Below are 22180 nucleotides of genomic sequence, written 5' to 3' on the forward strand. Positions count from 1 at the left end.
TAATCGCCGATGTTTAAGCATAGCGCAGCAGCGAGCAAATGTGCTGCTAAATAAAATGAAAAAAAGTGAAAAATAGCCACAAATGGGCAATTTCACTAAAAAGCTTGTTCTGCCATGCATGTGAATGGCAGGCTGAAAACAACATTGCCACTGAGTAGTGGTTGCTAAGCGGGGGGGGGGGGGCTCAGTGTGAGAGATGTAACCAAGCATTAGTAGGCAATCATATGCAAATGAGGATAAGGATACTGAATCCCAATTTTTCCCGGCATGTGAGCTATGTCCCTAGAGTGTAAGTGTAGGAGTAGGGGAGTAGTAGAGTAGAAGATAGGTGACATCATGAGGGGGTATGTCTGAAAGACTGTAAGCTGATTGGAGCACAGTGGTTTGTGTTTGCCCTGAGTTGTTCATGATTGCAAGAGGCGTGTCTACAGTTGTCCTAGCTAAAAACAAGAAACCAAAGGTGTATGCCGTGGATATATCTGAAATTTCTTGCAAACGTGCACACAGTGTGTGTGCGCGAGTGTGCCCCTGTGCGTGTGTTTGCGCGTGTTTGCACTTGTTTGCGCGGCGCTGCCCCTTGTGGAAACAGAAAGGGAAAAAGGAAGGAAAAGAAGTAGTAGGAAGTTAACCAAGGAGAACTAGCAGAGCTGCCAGGTGAAATATATCAGAATCAGCCAATTACACAGGCAGTAGACTAGCCCAGCCCAGCCCTTTAAGCTCTGCAAACAGCAGTCTACCCTGTTTTTTCCCAAGAACTCTGCAACACTGCAGTATACAAAGTGTGAAAACTTAAAAAGCTTAAGTCAGACAAAATGTTAGGGGCTGCTATTGCTATCATAAACCAACATGTGCAAGGTGCTGAGGGTGGTGATGTTGTGAATGCTGCTGAGCAACCCACAGTGAGGAGATGGAGAAGAGTGTACAGACCCAGGGTAACCTACCAGGGGCTACATGAGCTGGAGATAGTGGAGTGCCATAGAGTGGACAGAGACCTCCTGCAGCAAATTGTTGAGCTGTGCCGGCCATGCCTCACACACAGAACTAACAGAGGGGAACCCATCCCAGTGGATACCAAGGTATGTGTTGGCCTACAAATACTAACTACAGGTACCTTCCAGAGACCAACTGGTGATATGATGGGGGTTTCACAGGCATCAGCATCCAGGATGCCATGTCAGCACATGTCGGTGAGCACATATATTTCCCCAATTCCAGTGAGGCATTGGCCAGCAATATGCATCTTTTCCACCAAATAGCAGAATACCCTGAGGTAGTCGGTGCAATAGACTGCACGCACATACACATTAAATCACCACCTGGTAAGCGGGGTAGGGTCTACAGCAACAGGAAGGGCTTCCCCTCCATCAACTGCCAGGTCGTGTGCAATGCCCAGGGCATAATAATGAATGTGTGTGCTGGCTGCCCTGGAAGCTATCACGATTCCCACATCTGGCATCTGACGCAGCTGTACCAGAGATTTGCCAATGGGGACATCCCTGACGGTCACCTAGTGGGGGATGCTGGATACGCACTGGAGCCATGGCTGATGACACCCATCAGAAATGCACACACACCCGAACAAGAACTCCATAATGAGGCACATGCACAAACAAGAAACATTATTGAGCATGTGTTTGGGATGCTCAAGTCACGGTTCCAGTGCCTGGACACATCTGGTGGAGCCTTGCAGTACTCACCAACTACATGTACCCAAATTGTCATGGTATGTGCCATGCTACACAATATGATCCTGCAAAAACAGCTGCAGCGGGAACAGCATGGGGCAGGGCCAAACAGCCCCCCACCATTGCCAAGGCCTGCACAGGCACAGCGTGACTCAGAGGAGGAACAACCTGAGCCTGCCCCAGTAGGCAGAAGGAGGCGTGCCCAGTATGCCCTGGCCTTGGCAAAGAGGCAATACATAGCACATACACTGACTCAGTAGGAACCCTGGAAATTACACCTCTCTCTGACTCACACATACAATAAAAGGGATGCCTAACTTGACACTACCTGTTTTCAAACATGTATAGGGAGTGTACTATGTGCATCCAACATAGGCAGCCCTGCAGCACCACCTGAGGCATGATTGCCCTATTTTAAGCAATATAAAGCAGTGCTAAGCACATTTTTCCACTATTTAGCATATTTAAGCACAATTGCCTATGGAGACAGATAACAGCAGGCCAGGCAGTGTGATGTGGGTTGGGTAGGCTATGAAGTCACAAACTAATATATGTGAAATTGGAAGCTAAGATCTGTAGTACAGTAGTATGCCTCAAGCCAGTACGATAGGCAACAGTACAGACTGAAATGGAGTACCTGACATAGCAGTGCAGGCCTAGCAAATGTGTATAAGTGTCAGGTGAACCCCTCATCCTATGTACACCCACGGTAACAATCAGGTGTGCCCCCCAGGTAGAAATGTACAAATAATAGCTGTCCCCACTGTATGTAGAAATGTTGATAAGTCTATGCAGAGTGACTCATGGAAGCCCTGCAGGCACAGCATGCTTCCTGTCGATGTACAACACAAAGGTGAGCCCTGAAGTAGAAACCAACTTGATTTTTCACACACATATAGTATATATGTCCATACTGGGCATGCTCACACACTTAAACAAATTTAGCAAATGTCAGTCAGCAACATACTGAAAGGTCATACTGGGCATGCTCACACACTTAGGCCATGTCTGACTACAGCAGTGGGCCACACATATCTGGCAGTTGCATATGTTTTACCCCAGGAACCTGTCACTATTCACCAATCCTGCCTTGTGCACACAGTTATATGAAAACAGACACATATAATATATTGGAACCCTGTCATAATCAAACTATGTACCACAAGTACTTAAGTTGTTCACAGAAAGTGAGAAAGTAGAGAAAGCAGAGAAGATCGATAAACCTGCAATCAGTATCATGAATAAACAATGTGCACTCCAAACATTATCCAATCCATGTTTTGGCAAAATAATCTGTGAAGGAGACCATAGAGAACCATGACGCTTCCTTCCGCTATGTCATAAATAGCAATGTACACTCATATATGTCCTGAGTCAGTGTAAACTGTAAATGACTGACATTGCCAACATCCTGTCAGACAGGCTCATACATACATACCCCCCTCTCACTGACAAAAGGCCCTATCATCATACCTGGAGATTGTGAAAGCACAGATATCACATATAGAATGGATAAACATCTCCTTCCAAACCTGAAAACATGGCGTCTATGGGATTACATTGTTTCCCTAGCTGTGTTATAAGTGAACTCCAGAACAAACAGACCCTGCACCTGAACAGTCTGTTGAGCCTCACCCTCTGTACAGGATATGAAACTGTTGAATGTGTTACAGTAATGTTTGGCACACTCCACAAGTGTTGGTGCACAACAGGCCATGGGAACTATTGTCTTATAAGCCTATTAAGCCTGATCTGCAAGGCCATAGAGTCCATCATGATGGAACTCATAAACAGAGCTATTGGGAACCTACAAACACCCAACCCTACCAATTTTGGTTCGGTCAGGGGCAGATCATGGTTCCCAAACCTGCTAGACTGCTTTCAAGGCAGTCTCTCAGGACACGCATCAATAAAATGAGCTACACATGTCCCACATAGACCTTGAAAAGCCCTTTTCCAACATCACAGATACATGTCGTATCCACAAAATCAACAACCTGTGCATAAATATGTATGTCATCTGATGGATTGCCAACTGGGGCACAGACAGATCACACAAGGTAAGAATTGTGGTCTCCTGTTCAAGCTGGTAACAACTGCTGTCCCCCATGGCTCAGTCCTGGGACCCCTCCTGTCTGGTGTATACTCTTCAGAAATACAATCAAACACACGAGGGCTATGTTTAGCAAAGTTTGTGGATGACTGCAAAAAAGTTGTCACAATCGATGTTTGGGACAACAGAGACATCCCTAAAAAGGGTCTCAGTCAGACAGATGTGGTGTCAAAATTATGGCCTCGAGTTACAGTCATACAAATACCACATAGGTGCCAACACCCTAAATATGGAGGTGATAATAAGGGATCTATGGACACATGTGGATAGTCATCTCTACTTCCAGAAACACATTCACAAAGTGGTCAGACAATCATGCTATGTGTTCTCACAAACTGCCAAGGTCTTTGCATGTAGGTCAAAGGAGGTTCCCTCTACTCATCAGTCATCAGACCCGTCAAAGAGTACCACAACACACTTGCGATGAATCTGACTAGGCACCTGCAGCAGCTGGAAAGACCACTGAAGTACCTCAACAAGAGGATTACTGGCCTCAAACAGTTGCCCCATGCAACAAGACTGAATTTAACTCAATCTGTAGTCTGTTGCATACTGTCTACTCAGGAGATCTCTGCCCAACAGACAGGTCCATGTCATGGCAACACTCAGATCTGCTCTGAGTTACAGCTCAATGGCACTAAATATACAGACCCAACTGATATTGCCAACATCCTGGCAGATAGGATCAGTGCTAACTTTAGCCCCCTCTCACCCATGAAAGAGCACATCTCTATAACGGAAGACTGTAAAGTTGCTGTCATCATGACTGCACAGGTAAAAAACACTCTCCAAAGCCAGTATCACAGCATCCATGGGACCAGATAACTTCCCAGGCTGTGTTCTACACAAACTAGAGAACGAACAGGCACCACACCGACGTACCATGTTCAGTCATAGCCTCACCTCAGGCTTTGTGCCTGCTGAATGGTGCACAGCGACGGTTATCCCACTACACAAGGGTGAAGACACCACGGACCCCAGGAACTAGTGCCCCATTAGCCTGATGAGCCTGCTCTGCAAGGCCATGGAATGTATCATCATACAACTTATAAAAAAAGACATTGGTAATCACCAAACTCTGGACCACAACCATGTTGGATTTGTAAAATGCAGATCATGTCACCTAAACCTGATAGACGACATTGAAGCAGTCACCAGAACCTTAGACAAGGGTAAGGTGGTTCATACAGCCTATGTAGATCTTGCCACGGCTTTCAACACCATCCCCCACTCTGGAAGTATAGATAAACCCACTAAACTAGGTATAAATTGCTATGTCACAAGATGGGTTGCCAACTGGCTCACTGACAGAACACACACTGTGAAAGTAGCAGACTCCAAGTATGACTTTGGACCAGTGACGAGTGCAGTACCACAGGGTTCAGTCCTGGGTCCTGTCCTGTTTTGTATCTACATCCCTGAAGTAAACTTTGACATGGAAGGTCTGTGGCTAATGAAGTTACCAGATGACTGCAAACCAGGAGCCATAATTGTAAATACTAAAGATGTGGACATCCTACGAAAGGGCCTCACTCAGACATATGCCTGGTGTCAAAGCCATGGCCTCAAGTTCAATACCAATAAGTGCATTGTCATCCCCTTTGGTAAAAACTCTGTAGCCATGAACTACAACATAGGCGGTAGTATACTTAACACTGAAAGTGTGAAAAGAGACCTTGGGTCACAGGTGGACAGTGGACATACCTGTGATAATCACATCCCCACAGTAGTTAGGAAATCCTTCTACAAGGCACACCTCATCACAAAAGGTGTCTCATGCAGAATAGAAGAGGACATTGTTACCCTCTACTCATCACTCACTAGATTCATAATAGAGTACAATGCCCCTTTTGCTATGTACCTCACAAGACATCTACAACAACTGGAAAGCCTGCAGAAATACCTCACAAAGAGCATTAGCGGCCTGAAATACATGCCATACACAGACCGTCTCAAAATGCTCCAGCTGTACTCTCTCGCATATTGCCTACTCAGAGGTGATCTCTGCCTAACATACAAAGCTATGTCAAACACAGAGCTGTTGGACATGCTCCACGTAAAACACTCACAATCCCACTGATCTTTGGCCCCAAAACCCAGAGTGAAATACAAAAGGAAGGGGTGTATCCATTTACCTTATGGATACCCACACCTTCAGGTCAGTGGCACAGCATGAGGCCTTGGAGACCATGCAAGTGCAACTAACATTGGGCAAAGCTGCTTATCAGATTGTAGCCTGCTACAGATCACCTACCTTGTTTCAGGAACCTCACTCAGTATTCCTGAGAACAGTGGAAAATATAAAGGTCCTATCAAACACTATTATATGAGGAGATTACAACTACCCAAACAGTGAGTGGGGGAATTACTTGTGTACAACGTCCTTTGCCCAATGTTTCCTAAAGTTTAAAAACTCAAATGCCCTGGAACAGTTGGTCACCATGCCCACTAGAGGTGACAACATACTGGACCTGATCATCACCAACATGGGGTACCAGTGTTCCACAACATATATAAACCCCTAGCTGGTAATATCAGATCATAAAGTAATCACACTGGACATCCACACCCCCCCCAGTCAAGGAAACCACTGTGAAGACATTTTCAGAAGCAAACTGCACACTTTCCAAGACCAAAGTGGAAAGTTCCAAAGCCCCCTTGCTATAGGATAATGCTATACAATCTGCCGAATCATTTACAAGTGCATTCTATGAGCATCTACAGGGATGCATGGATCGAGACATCCCAAATAAAACCAAGATGCACTCCTCCAAAAATAAGAAAGCAATCTGGTGGTTGTTGCCCATAGATAAGCTATACAACAGAAGGAGGAAACGAACACATGATAGAGCAAACTTCACAAAAGGAAAGGCATCACTGATTATTACTAGGAAGAAACAATGATCACTCATAAAATAATCCAAGGCCAGTTTCTAAAGACAAATTGCCAAGGAATGTAAGAATAACAACCACAAAGCCTTTGTAAGCTATACCAAACATTTAGGTGGCAACTCTCAAATATGCTGTCAGCTACTGCAAAATGGCAAAAAATACACTGAACCAACTTACATTGCCCACATCCTGGGGGACAAGTTCAGTGCAAACTCCATCCCCATCACCCCCAAAAGGGCCTGTGTCCATCCCAGAAGAATTCAGAACCCCAGACTTCATGGACATGCAGGTAAAAACAGCCCTCTCCAAAGCTAAGAACACAGCATCAATGGGACTGGATGGTGTCCCAGGCTGCGACTTACACCAACCCCAAAAGGAACTACACCCTCACCTACATTTACTGTCCAGACTCAACCTTACCACAGGCTATGTACCCAAAGAATGGCATACAGCAACAGTCATCCAGCTCCACAAAGGGGGGTGCCACAACAGTACCAGGAAACCATTGCCATATAGGCCTACTCAGCCTGGTCTGCAAAGCTATGGAGCAAATTATCATGGAACCCATAAACAGAGACATTGGGGACCTCCAGACACTGGACTCTACCTAACTTGGCTTTGTTAAAGGCAGATCTTGCCTCCTAAACCTAGTTGACTTATTTGAAACAGTTACCAAGGACATAGATGGAGGTGAAAATAGTCCACACAGCCCACCTGGACCTCACTAAGGCCTTTCGACACCATTTCCCACTCTGGCATCATGGATAAGCTTACCAGCTTGAACATTAACAGCCATGTCACAGGATGGGTGGCCAACTGGCTCACAGATCAAACACACATGTTCAGAGTTGCGGGTGCCATGTCCGACTCTAAACCAATCACAAATGGCATCCCACAGGTCTTGGTCCTGGGACCCCACCTGTTCAGTAGATACTGCTCAGAGGTACAGGCAAGCACAGAAGGAGTATGGCTGAACAAGTTTGCAGATGACTGCTAATTGTGGTCCATAATCGACTCTACAGCTGACACAGACATCCTCCAGAAGGGTCTTACAGAGACAGATACCTGGTGTCAAAACAATGCCCTCAAGCAGAATGCCAAAGAATGCATAGTCATCCCCTTTGGATAAAACAAAGTGCACACAAATTACCACATAGGTGGTAATCCAGTATGTACGGAGAATGTAATTATGGCCCTGGGGACCCAGGTAGATAGTAAAATCTCTGTTGATGTTCACATTGCCAAAGTGTTTAGAGATTCCTTCTATGTAGCCCACCTAATGTCACCTAATGTAACCCACTTTGTCTAGTCTGATGATGTCACCATCCTACAAATATACCTGTGAAAAGGAGAACTCCCAATAATGTGCATAGTGTGTCGTGTAAATGTGTTCTGCTCTAGTATCGTAAAGTAGTTAGGTAGGGGTTTGAATCCTGCACTTGACAAGTGTGTGTATGTATCTCCTTGTAGAGGAGCAACCTTTTTGGAGACTACTAAAACACCTTAAAAGTGGTATACTTATCTTTGTCAAGTCTGATGATGTCAGCATCCTACAAATATACCTGTGGAAAAAAGAGCTTCCAGTAATGAGTATAGCGTGTCGTGTTAATGCGTACTCCTCTAGCATTATAAAGTCGTTAGGTAGGGGCTTGAGTCCTGCACTTGAAAACTGTATGAGAGTGTGAGTGTGTGTATCTCTTTGTAAAGTAGCAACCTTTTTGGAGACTACTAAAACACCTTAAAAGTGGTATACCTATCTTTGTCAAGTCTAATGATGTCACCATCCTACAAATATACCTGTGGAAAAGAGAGCTCACAGTAATGTGTATAGCGTGTCATGTTAATGTGTACTCCTTTAGTATCCTAAAGTAATTAGGTAGGGGTTTGAATCCTGCACTTGCCAACTGTATGTGTGTGTGTCTCCTTGGAGAGGAGCAACCTTTTAGAAGACTACTGAAACACCTTAAAAGTGCTATACTCATCTTTGTCAAGTCTGATGATGTCACCATCCTACAAATATACCTGTGGAAAGGAGAGCCCACAGTAATGTGTATAGCATGTCGTGTTAATGTGTACTGCTCTAGTATCATAACCCAATTAGGTAGTGGTTTGAATCCTGCACTTGGTGAGTGTGTGTGTGTGTGTGTGTGTGTGTGTGTGTGTGTGTGTGTGTGTGTGTGTGTGTGTGTGTGTTCTATGTGTGTGACACAGTTGATCAATGTGTCATGGGTTTTGCTTTTACTACTGTATGAAATATCACAATGACAACAGCATGTGCATTGCACGTCAGGTAGCTGTGTGGCACCATACATATACATACATGTGAATTCAATTATTTCATAGGTGGGAACCCTGCTTTCTCCATGAACACATCTGTTATCTTTGCCAGAGTGTGCTGCCGCTTTCCAGACCTTAGGTCACATCTGTATGCTTGTGATAAGCCCAGCCACTGCAGTGTTCCTGGCCTAGGACATCCAAGTGTCACACACACACTCATTATGGTTTCCATTGAATAGTGTGAGTGAGGGTTTGTGCCTGAGGTATATTTCAGACCTGTTCAAACGCAGCAAAGTCTGTCAGTGATGGCTATTCATTATAGGTGTACAACAACCTTTGTGGCTATGCCTGCAGACCCCTTATTGCTTATGTGATTCACCGAGGGATTTCAAAATACCATTGGAAATGTGATTACCAAAGGAGAGATGACGTAACACTTGGCTGTATGTACACATCAGTACCTGTTCAACATGTTGGGGGCTACTACCTATGTGGTACTGTGGGGATACTTTGTTTTGTACAGGTGGATGACTATGCTTTAGTTGACTTACAGCTTTACAGCATGGGTTTGACAATAGGTATCTGTCTGTATGATACCCTTGTGGAGGATGTGTGTGTCATCTGGACAATGCAATATAGGCCATAGTATGCATTTCCAGACATGGACGGACATATCCCTACTGTGTTTGCTTGTACCTAAGAGAGCTATATGCCAAAAGGAGTGGTCCCAGGAATGGGTGCAGGTGAATACCACTGGTTACTGGCATAGTATAGTACCTGAAGGATCCAAATGTTACTGTGTGTCCTACATCTGTGTGTCAGTTGTCAAGGCATCATCTAACGATTGTTTATGGTCAGGCTGTTGAGGTTATGTATACTACCAGAATGCAAACCAATGACAGATAGTAACAGTATCACCCACAGCACAGTGTCAAACCATGTCATACCCAAATGTGTACCCAAGTTCCAAAATGTGTGTAGTGCAATGCATACTGGCCACCAATAGAAACTATGGAGTGTTAAAACTGTGTAATACAGGGCATGTCACCCTGCCCATGTGTCCACTATGCACGTACATGCAGACAGTGCACCTCCACCATGTTCACAAATGTACACCTACAAATCTGTGCTGCACACATCCCACACATACTGTCCACTCTCTAACACATGCCACCAATACTACACACATCAGTCAAGTGGCACATGGGCGGACAATACACTATTGGAATTAACACTGGTGTAAACAATACTACATTGATAATCATAGCTTTAATGCATCATGCCTGCTCAGCTACACCTTCAAGGATATCATTACACTTTACTGCTGACAACATGATAACATTGCTATACTGCTATAAAGTCACCCTGTGCATCGGCACCATGGCCTCAAGTTCAATACCAATAAGTGCATTGTCATCCCCTTTGGTAAAACTCTGTAGCCATGAACTACAACATAGGCGGTAGTATACTTAACACTGAAAGTGTGAAAAGAGACCTTGGGTCACAGGTGGACAGTGGACATACCTGTGATAATCACATCCCCACAGTAGTTAGGAAATCCTTCTACAAGGCACACCTCATCACAAAAGGTGTCTCATGCAGAATAGAAGAGGACATTGTTACCCTCTACTCATCACTCACTAGATTCATAATAGAGTACAATGCCCCTTTTGCTATGTACCTCACAAGACATCTACAACAACTGGAAAGCCTGCAGAAATACCTCACAAAAGAGCATTGGCGGCCTGAAATACATGCCATACACAGACCGTCTCAAAATGCTCCAGCTGTACTCTCTCGCATATTGCCTACTCAGAGGTGATCTCTGCCTAACATACAAAGCTATGTCAAACACAGAGCTGTTGGACATGCTCCACGTAAAACACTCACAATCCCACTGATCTTTGGCCCCAAAACCCAGAGTGAAATACAAAAGGAAGGGGTGTATCCATTTACCTTATGGATACCCACACCTTCAGGTCAGTGGCACAGCATGAGGCCTTGGAGACCATGCAAGTGCAACTAACATTGGGCAAAGCTGCTTATCAGATTGTAGCCTGCTACAGATCACCTACCTTGTTTCAGGAACCTCACTCAGTATTCCTGAGAACAGTGGAAAATATAAAGGTCCTATCAAACACTATTATATGAGGAGATTACAACTACCCAAACAGTGAGTGGGGGAATTACTTGTGTACAACGTCCTTTGCCCAATGTTTCCTAAAGTTTAAAAACTCAAATGCCCTGGAACAGTTGGTCACCATGCCCACTAGAGGTGACAACATACTGGACCTGATCATCACCAACATGGGGTACCAGTGTTCCACAACATATATAAACCCCTAGCTGGTAATATCAGATCATAAAGTAATCACACTGGACATCCACACCCCCCCCAGTCAAGGAAACCACTGTGAAGACATTTTCAGAAGCAAACTGCACACTTTCCAAGACCAAAGTGGAAAGTTCCAAAGCCTGCTATAGGATAATGCTATACAATCTGCCGAATCATTTACAAGTGCATTCTATGAGCATCTACAGGGATGCATGGATCGAGACATCCCAAATAAAACCAAGATGCACTCCTCCAAAAATAAGAAAGCAATCTGGTGGTTGTTGCCCATAGATAAGCTATACAACAGAAGGAGGAAACGAACACATGATAGAGCAAACTTCACAAAGGAAAGGCATCACTGATTATTACTAGGAAGAAACAATGATCACTCATAAAATAATCCAAGGCCAGTTTCTAAAGACAAATTGCCAAGGAATGTAAGAATAACAACCACAAAGCCTTTGTAAGCTATACCAAACATTTAGGTGGCAACTCTCAAATATGCTGTCAGCTACTGCAAAATGGCAAAAAATACACTGAACCAACTTACATTGCCCACATCCTGGGGGACAAGTTCAGTGCAAACTCCATCCCATCACCCCAAAGGGCCTGTGTCCATCCCAGAAGAATTCAGAACCCCAGACTTCATGGACATGCAGGTAAAAACAGCCCTCTCCAAAGCTAAGAACACAGCATCAATGGGACTGGATGGTGTCCCAGGCTGCGACTTACACCAACCCCAAAAGGAACTACACCCTCACCTACATTTACTGTCCAGACTCAACCTTACCACAGGCTATGTACCCAAAGAATGGCATACAGCAACAGTCATCCAGCTCCACAAAGGGGTGCCACAACAGTACCAGGAAACCATTGCCATATAGGCCTACTCAGCCTGGTCTGCAAAGCTATGGAGCAAATTATCATGGAACCCATAAACAGAGACATTGGGGACCTCCAGACACTGGACTCTACCTAACTTGGCTTTGTTAAAGGCAGATCTTGCCTCCTAAACCTAGTTGACTTATTTGAAACAGTTACCAAGGACATAGATGGAGGTGAAAATAGTCCACACAGCCCACCTGGACCTCACTAAGGCCTTTCGACACCATTTCCCACTCTGGCATCATGGATAAGCTTACCAGCTTGAACATTAACAGCCATGTCACAGGATGGGTGGCCAACTGGCTCACAGATCAAACACACATGTTCAGAGTTGCGGGTGCCATGTCCGACTCTAAACCAATCACAAATGGCATCCCACAGGTCTTGGTCCTGGGACCCCACCTGTTCAGTAGATACTGCTCAGAGGTACAGGCAAGCACAGAAGGAGTATGGCTGAACAAGTTTGCAGATGACTGCTAATTGTGGTCCATAATCGACTCTACAGCTGACACAGACATCCTCCAGAAGGGTCTTACAGAGACAGATACCTGGTGTCAAAACAATGCCCTCAAGCAGAATGCCAAAGAATGCATAGTCATCCCCTTTGGATAAAACAAAGTGCACACAAATTACCACATAGGTGGTAATCCAGTATGTCTGGGGAATGTAATTATGGCCCTGGGGACCCAGGTAGATAGTAAAATCTCTGTTGATGTTCACATTGCCAAAGTGTTTAGAGATTCCTTCTATGTAGCCCACCTAATGTCACCTAATGTAACCCACTTTGTCTAGTCTGATGATGTCACCATCCTACAAATATACCTGTGAAAAGGAGAACTCCCAATAATGTGCATAGTGTGTCGTGTAAATGTGTTCTGCTCTAGTATCGTAAAGTAGTTAGGTAGGGGTTTGAATCCTGCACTTGACAAGTGTGTGTATGTATCTCCTTGTAGAGGAGCAACCTTTTTGGAGACTACTAAAACACCTTAAAAGTGGTATACTTATCTTTGTCAAGTCTGATGATGTCAGCATCCTACAAATATACCTGTGGAAAAAAGAGCTTCCAGTAATGAGTATAGCGTGTCGTGTTAATGCGTACTCCTCTAGCATTATAAAGTCGTTAGGTAGGGGCTTGAGTCCTGCACTTGAAAACTGTATGAGAGTGTGAGTGTGTGTATCTCTTTGTAAAGTAGCAACCTTTTTGGAGACTACTAAAACACCTTAAAAGTGGTATACCTATCTTTGTCAAGTCTAATGATGTCACCATCCTACAAATATACCTGTGGAAAAGAGGCTCACAGTAATGTGTATAGCGTGTCATGTTAATGTGTACTCCTTTAGTATCCAAAAGTAATTAGGTAGGGGTTTGAATCCTGCACTTGCCAACTGTATGTGTGTGTGTCTCCTTGGAGAGGAGCAACCTTTTAGAAGACTACTGAAACACCTTAAAAGTGCTATACTCATCTTTGTCAAGTCTGATGATGTCACCATCCTACAAATATACCTGTGGAAAGGAGAGCCCACAGTAATGTGTATAGCATGTCGTGTTAATGTGTACTGCTCTAGTATCATAACCCAATTAGGTAGTGGTTTGAATCCTGCACTTGGTGAGTGTGTGTGTGTGTGTGTGTGTGTGTGTGTGTGTGTGTGTGTGTGTGTGTGTGTGTGTTCTATGTGTGTGACACAGTTGATCAATGTGTCATGGGTTTTGCTTTTACTACTGTATGAAATATCACAATGACAACAGCATGTGCATTGCACGTCAGGTAGCTGTGTGGCACCATACATATACATACATGTGAATTCAATTATTTCATAGGTGGGAACCCTGCTTTCTCCATGAACACATCTGTTATCTTTGCCAGAGTGTGCTGCCGCTTTCCAGACCTTAGGTCACATCTGTATGCTTGTGATAAGCCCAGCCACTGCAGTGTTCCCTGGCCTAGGACATCCGTGTCACACACACACTCATTATGGTTTCCATTGAATAGTGTGAGTGAGGGTTTGTGCCTGAGGTATATTTCAGACCTGTTCAAACGCAGCAAAGTCTGTCAGTGATGGCTATTCATTATAGGTGTACAACAACCTTTGTGGCTATGCCTGCAGACCCCTTATTGCTTATGTGATTCACCGAGGGATTTCAAAATACCATTGGAAATGTGATTACCAAAGGAGAGATGACGTAACACTTGGCTGTATGTACACATCAGTACCTGTTCAACATGTTGGGGGCTACTACCTATGTGGTACTGTGGGGATACTTTGTTTTGTACAGGTGGATGACTATGCTTTAGTTGACTTACAGCTTTACAGCATGGGTTTGACAATAGGTATCTGTCTGTATGATACCCTTGTGGAGGATGTGTGTGTCATCTGGACAATGCAATATAGGCCATAGTATGCATTTCCAGACATGGACGGACATATCCCTACTGTGTTTGCTTGTACCTAAGAGAGCTATATGCCAAAAAGGAGTGGTCCCAGGAATGGGTGCAGGTGAATACCACTGGTTACTGGCATAGTATAGTACCTGAAGGATCCAAATGTTACTGTGTGTCCTACATCTGTGTGTCAGTTGTCAAGGCATCATCTAACGATTGTTTATGGTCAGGCTGTTGAGGTTATGTATACTACCAGAATGCAAACCAATGACAGATAGTAACAGTATCACCCACAGCACAGTGTCAAACCATGTCATACCCAAATGTGTACCCAAGTTCCAAAATGTGTGTAGTGCAATGCATACTGGCCACCAATAGAAACTATGGAGTGTTAAAACTGTGTAATACAGGGCATGTCACCCTGCCCATGTGTCCACTATGCACGTACATGCAGACAGTGCACCTCCACCATGTTCACAAATGTACACCTACAAATCTGTGCTGCACACATCCCACACATACTGTCCACTCTCTAACACATGCCACCAATACTACACACATCAGTCAAGTGGCACATGGGCGGACAATACACTATTGGAATTAACACTGGTGTAAACAATACTACATTGATAATCATAGCTTTAATGCATCATGCCTGCTCAGCTACACCTTCAAGGATATCATTACACTTTACTGCTGACAACATGATAACATTGCTATACTGCTATAAAGTCACCCTGTGCATCGGCACCATGTTAGCCTGTTCCTGCATCAATGTTACAGATGACAGGAGGTGGCACAGGACTCATCATATGCACAGGGTGTGTTGCTGGTTTGCCAGAGGCCTACATTTAGCCATACAATAGACATCTATGTATGTATGTGTGTGTGTGTGTGTGTGTGTGTGTGTGTGTGTGTGTGTGTGTGTGTGTGTGTGTGTGTGTGTGAGGGTCAAGAGTACTGGTATGGACCAATGTTGATGTAATGTGTGTGGGTATGTGTTAGCCCTAGGTGTCTGGTTTATGTGTGTGTGTGTGTGTGTGTCTGCATGCACACAGTTCCACCATGTGGCTGCCATATACAGGGATTTGTGGGACAGCCACAGACTGTACCTGCCAGGCTTTACAGATAACCATCTCTGGCCACAGATACAGTACCTGTGCCTGGCAGGGGTGCTACTGACAGTATCAGGTACTAAGCCAGACTGGGTACTATCCTCAGAGGTAGACATATGTACACTGGACCCAGGTCCGTGCTGGGACTGGCCAGAGCCACGTGCACGTGGTCTTCTAGGATGGTCTATGGACAGCCCACCCCCCAACATTGCTGGGGCTGGTACTGGCACTACGGGAGTGGCTATGACTTGAGGGACGTCCGCGGTGACTGCCAGCTGCTGATGTTGCTGGCATACATCCACATCAACATCTGAACCATCCTGCACTGTCCTGACACATGGACATGACATTGTGGAGGACATCTAATATCTCACCCCAATGTCTATCAGTGACCTCAGTGTAATTATGGATGGCACCTGCTAGGTCACGGATACTGTCATTTAAAGCAGTGTTATGTGCCTTCTGTGCCCTCAGTCCCTGTCTGATGTACCGTTCCATACGTGCCTGTGCCTCCATGACAGCCTGAAACATGCGTGAGGTTGTAAGACCTGTGGCACGTCTGCCAGTGGCATGATGACCAGCAGTGCTCCAACGAGAACACTTGCACATCTGCCTATGTGGTACCATTCCAGACCTCTGGGTATGGCTGCTGTGTCCGGATGCATGTGCCATAGATACCACACTGTTCTGGCCATTGCCGACTGTACACTGTCCCTCAGCTAAGGGCATTGGTGATGATGGATGTATTGGCAGTATGACTATGTGCATGGATGGGGTGGACACCTGTGTAGTGCCGATTGGTGGCCCAACGACAGATCCTGGCAAACATGCCTGTGCCTCAACACACCTATCCTCATTATCACTGTTTGTGTCAGTGACATCAGGTTCCCTGCTGCAGTGAACCAGCCCAACCTCAGCACCTGTGAGAGGAAGACAGGAAACACACTTTACGACCTGTACATGATGTCAGAACACATGCACACATGTACACATGAGCAAATGCACACATGAACACATGCATACATGTACACTTGCACACATGCACACATGAACAAATGCACACATGAACAAATGCACACATGCACACATGCACACATGAACAAATGCACACATGCACACATGCACACAAATACACTCCTCACTAAAGCAGACACACACACACACACACACACACACACACACACACATACACACACACCACCAGCAATCCAGAACATACTCAATAGCAGTTGATGGTGGGGTACAGTATCACAAGCCAAACAGTCATATCACACGTGTCAGCATGCAGGACATGTGTTGCTCAACAGCATGCAGTGCGAGTGCAGACAGTCTGTGCTAATAACAGTATACATGGCTTTGATGCATGTGTGTTATTGTTCAGTGAGTGGCCTCACCCTGGAACACAATGTGTACATGGACACAACATTGCTGTGCAAGTATTACAAGCTCTTCAATGTGCTGTGCACCATCACTCACAGGTATACATACCATGGTTGGATGTTTATCTGTGTGTCACATAGATATCCATTACTGATTAGAGCGTCTGTGTATTTAGCAGATAATTGTGGACACAGGTCTAGCTCATGCATGCTATGTATACACACAGGATGAGTGGTGCATGTATACCTGATGGAATACCATTGCTCAACATAGCCATTGTACAGTAGTTATGGTGAGTGTAGAACATATTGTGGACATGCCAGTGCCAGCCATGACATGGCATGCTACAACACAACTGCAGCATTAAACATCACACATACCCAATGTGTGTCATGTGACCTATACACTCAATAGCATTACAAGACATATATGTGTCACTTTGTGCAAATGGTTATTGCTATGCATATTGTGTATAGGTGCATATGTTTGCACACACACAACATTGAGGTGTATAGCAATGAATGCTATGTGTAATACTGTGGTTACTGTAACTGGATGGGGTGTAGTACCATGAGCCATCATCATGCAGCATCATTTGGTCACTCAAGGCTACTGTGTGCCAGACCCACACCTATCATGCTGTACCTGAATTGCAGAACCATGGCTACATTCACCATTTCACAGCCAGTTGTTACATGGGTTTGTAAGGTGCCCAATAGGGAGCATTGCCTAACATGAATGTGTTGTGTGTTGAAGAGTGTCGCACCGCCCATGATAGGCCTCTACCCCTCAGGTATATTATGTGTGCTGTGTGGATGACATCTGGGATACTAGAGTGTGACCTTACAGCGGGTGTCTGAATACGCCATGTGTAGCATATTAACATGTACTGCGTATGACAAAGTTGTGTATGTTGTGCGCATGTGTATCGACTCTGCCTAGCCAATGTCCACTACAGTGTAGCCACAATTGTTTGGGATGCTCTGTGTATTGCATGTGTTTGAGGCAGCTACTCATGTTACTGAGATGTGCATAGTCTCACAGCAAACATGCACAGCATGCATTATGTGTAGGTGTGTTACATGTGTACATGGCCTACACCTCACCTATGACATGCACATTTTATTTGCAATATTAAATGTAGAGCACACTCACCAGCATGGGTCTGCTGCCTTGCTGTCACACCAGAGGGACCTACAAGGATATGAGACGGTTTGTCAGTGGCAACAACTGTGGCATTGCTACTGTGGGTTTGCAATCTTACAGTAGTATAACGGTTGACAGTCACAGGACTACAGATCATGTTCCAAATTATCAGTATTGCACAACACCAGGCTCCACATCTTCTAACTACGCAGTACACATCTCACATATGCATGATCTACCAATAGAGGTAACAGTAGTCTACAGATATGCCATGTTACCTGCACGCTCCGTGTGAACTTGCTGGGGGGCTCCAGCCTCCATGATGATACATGTCTGCTGTTGTTGTTGTTGGCCAGGAGCCACCATGCTCAGGAGTAGCTCCTCCACTCTGGTGAGGGGGGGATGGATGGTAACCCCACCACCTGTGGCAAGCTGTTGTCTATGGACATCAGACGCACGCTGCCAGACATGTCTAAGTAAATCACTGCAGTGATGGTGTACCTGCTCATATGTCCGGTTATGCATGCCTATGTCATTTACCCTATGGACAACATCTTGCCACAGTGCAGTCCCCCTCATGCTGGTCCTGGCTGGTTCTTGAGAATAGCAGGGTGTAGTGCTGAACCAGACTGGTCGTTATGATTTCATCCTCAGCAGGACTATAGATTGGGTTGCGATGGTGGGCTATGACCCTGGAAGACAATGAAACAATATGTGTGAGCAAGTCATGTGGCACACTTAACAGTCTACAGTACAGATATCACTGAACTGCCATAAATAGCAACCTATTGTCTGTCAGAGGATACACACTTTCAATACCACATATCAGTGCTCAACCCACAACTGCCTGACAGTGCCTGGCACACTCTATATATTAAACCATGTTCTGCACAGCAACAAAGAGAAACCACTATGTAAGACTATACAACAGTACATGGCACACTCTATGTGACACAATGCACCACCTAGCCACAGGAGGTATATATCAAGCTAATGCATAAAGAAATATGTCATCCATTGCAATGATTGTAAAGTCCAGTTACAGTATTACCAGTATACCACACTAGTTGTTGATGGCAAACCCCTGCCTAAAGTATGTGCACATTTGTGAATATAGGTGGCATACTGCTAGATTATACATGTTGCTAAATATGCACTTATATCCTGTAACACACATATGACCGAGGGCATGTTACAGGCATACCCACGCACACATCAGACATACATACAGGACACAGAGGTATGGCAACCCAGATGAGCTTTATGTGTGCGCCATACAGTACTGTGTGTCAGTACTTACAAAACCTTATGCTTGAGGTATGTAATCTGTGAGGACTACAGGGAACACACAAAACAGTGCTGTTTATGCCTACAGCTTCAGGTAGTACTACAGTTCATACAGGATTTGAATTCACCAGCAGTACCAATCAATAAGCATACATGTACTGCTTTAGCCTCCAATGGCACACCCCAGTTAACACCAAGGGACTATGTCAGACCGTATGCCATACTGCTTTTTCTGCCTAGCAATAGCATACACATCTTTTGCTGGGATCAGAGATAGGACACAAAATACCATGACAGAAACAGTTTCCCACTAAGCTATCCCACATATACACAACTGTGACACATTCACCAACACATTCACCATCACACTCAGTCAACCTCACATAGCGATTATTGCAACAAGTACATGTGGGTGTGTATTGGTTCATAGGTAGGTAATAGGCTATTGGCCCTAGGGCCTATAGAAGCCTAGCCAGATGGTACCCTGGCCTTTGACACCCAAGTAATTCAATTTCATGTGCCCCTGTCAAGCAGAGCCACAGAGGTGATTCCCGGGGTGTATTTCCTATCTCCCATCCAATCATCAAGATTATTCATGACGAGTGCTACTGAGGAGCTTTGTTTGCTATTGATAGGTAGTTTGTTCCAGAGTATGGGATGTCTCTGAGATAGGAATCTATCCCTCCAGCATGTTCTGTTTATTGAGGTGACAAGGTTTAGGTCCCTAGAGCATGTAGCTTGTAGGGATTGGGATCTGTCTACATGGAGCATGTCCAACAGCTCTGGGTTTGACATAGCTTTGTATGTTAGCAGAGGTCACCTCTGGTTAGGCGGTATGTGACACAGTCTAGCTGTGGTTATGTGAGACAGTCTGCATAGGGCATCTGTTTGAGGCCAGTAATACTCTTTGTGAGGTATGTCTGTGGCCTTTCCAGTTGCTGTAGATGTCTTGTGAGGTACATACCAGAAGGGGCATTGTACTCTATAATGGGTTTTGTGCGTGATGAGTAGAGGGGAACACTGACTTCTTTTTCCCTGGATGACACACCATTTGTGATGAGGTGTGCCACGTAGACAGATTACATGACACATATGGCACTGTGATTATCAAAGGGGAGACTACTGTCCACCTGTGTCCCATGGTCTCTTATCACACTTTCGGTGTTAAGTCAACTACCACCTATGTGGTAGTTCATGGGTACAGAGTTTTTACCAGAAAGGATGCCAATGCATTTTCAACATTGAGTTTGAGGCCATGGCTTTGTCACCAGGCATCTGTCGCAGTAAATACGACTCTCTCTCTCTCTCTCTCTCTATATATATATATATATATATATATATATATATATATATATATATATACACATACATATAAACATCCATTGGTGTACATATAGATATACATATAGGCACATATACAGTCCACCTTTCATGGTGGGAATATCAATTATGCGAAGGATGTGAGGTATACAGTTATGTAATAATATTGCAGTCTTGTGCAAAATGCATTGAAGATGTTCTCAACCCATGTGGCTTTAGCAGGCCTCAATGGCTGCAACACTGCAAACATAACAAATCACACCCACAGCGTTTAACTACCACATGTCATATACCAGCACTGTATGCTGTCTTGTTTGCCACACACTACAACCTACATACAAATATGCACATAACAACTTTCACCAGCATATATATGACCACCCTTCACAAACAGTTGCAGTATGTCCTTTGCTCTGTGCACATGTACAGATGCTAATATATCTGACACAGATATATCTCTCCGTATGTGTGTGCCATACACACACAAGGTCCACACTGTTGTAAGTCCCTGGACCTCACGGCTGACCTGTTGGGCCTTGCTGCAACATGAACAGGTGTCATATGTGAGCACACAGTAATATTAGAGGGTGTATATATAGCTGCAAATGCTAGATTAGCATACTAGCCTGGTACAGCAGTTGCCAATGCTAAGCTACAGGTTAATATGACTATCATGCATGTGTTACTCTGTCACATCCATGTTTATATAGCTGTATGCGCTACTCCCCCAAACAGCCATTGTCCACACTACTGTACAGAACACAGATAACATGGATCAGATGTTTGACATTTACTGCTGAGCTACATATGTCACAGTTATGTCCCAGTGCACACAGCTACACACTGATTTGTCCATGGCAGTAGTTATGCAGGGCATCTGTGCATAGATGCGTACTGCTGCCACATATGGATATTTCAAAGTACATAGAGTACTCTTCAAAAACATATACTACATGCCAGTAAATACATATCTGTTACATACCTTTCCTTTGTATGTGTTGGTAGTATTACGTCCCCTGTGTCTTTGGCTTTTTTTTTCTGTTGATGTGGGTGGGTGTGTGTCTCTCTCTCTCTCTCTCTCTCTCTCTCTCTCTCAGTGTCTGCAATGGAGTGATTGCATGTGTGGGCAGCAAGTACAGCCTGCTTTTATAGGTATCTGCACATGTGCATGTGATGGCCTCTGCACCAGTTGGTGGCCACCATTTGGTAATTGTATGCAGCCTGCTGTGTGGTAATTGCAGTACTCACTGTCATAGCAACCCAATGCTATAAATTGCTATGTCAGGTAGGCGTAGCCCTTTCAGCTTTCCAAAGTGGGGCCCATGCGTGTTTGCTGTGGACACCGTTGTTTAAGTCAGAAGGTT

This window comes from Protopterus annectens, chromosome 17.part0 (assembly GCF_019279795.1).
Source record: "Protopterus annectens isolate FY-2018-M chromosome 17.part0, PAN1.0, whole genome shotgun sequence".
Classification (NCBI taxonomy): domain Eukaryota; kingdom Metazoa; phylum Chordata; order Ceratodontiformes; family Protopteridae; genus Protopterus; species Protopterus annectens.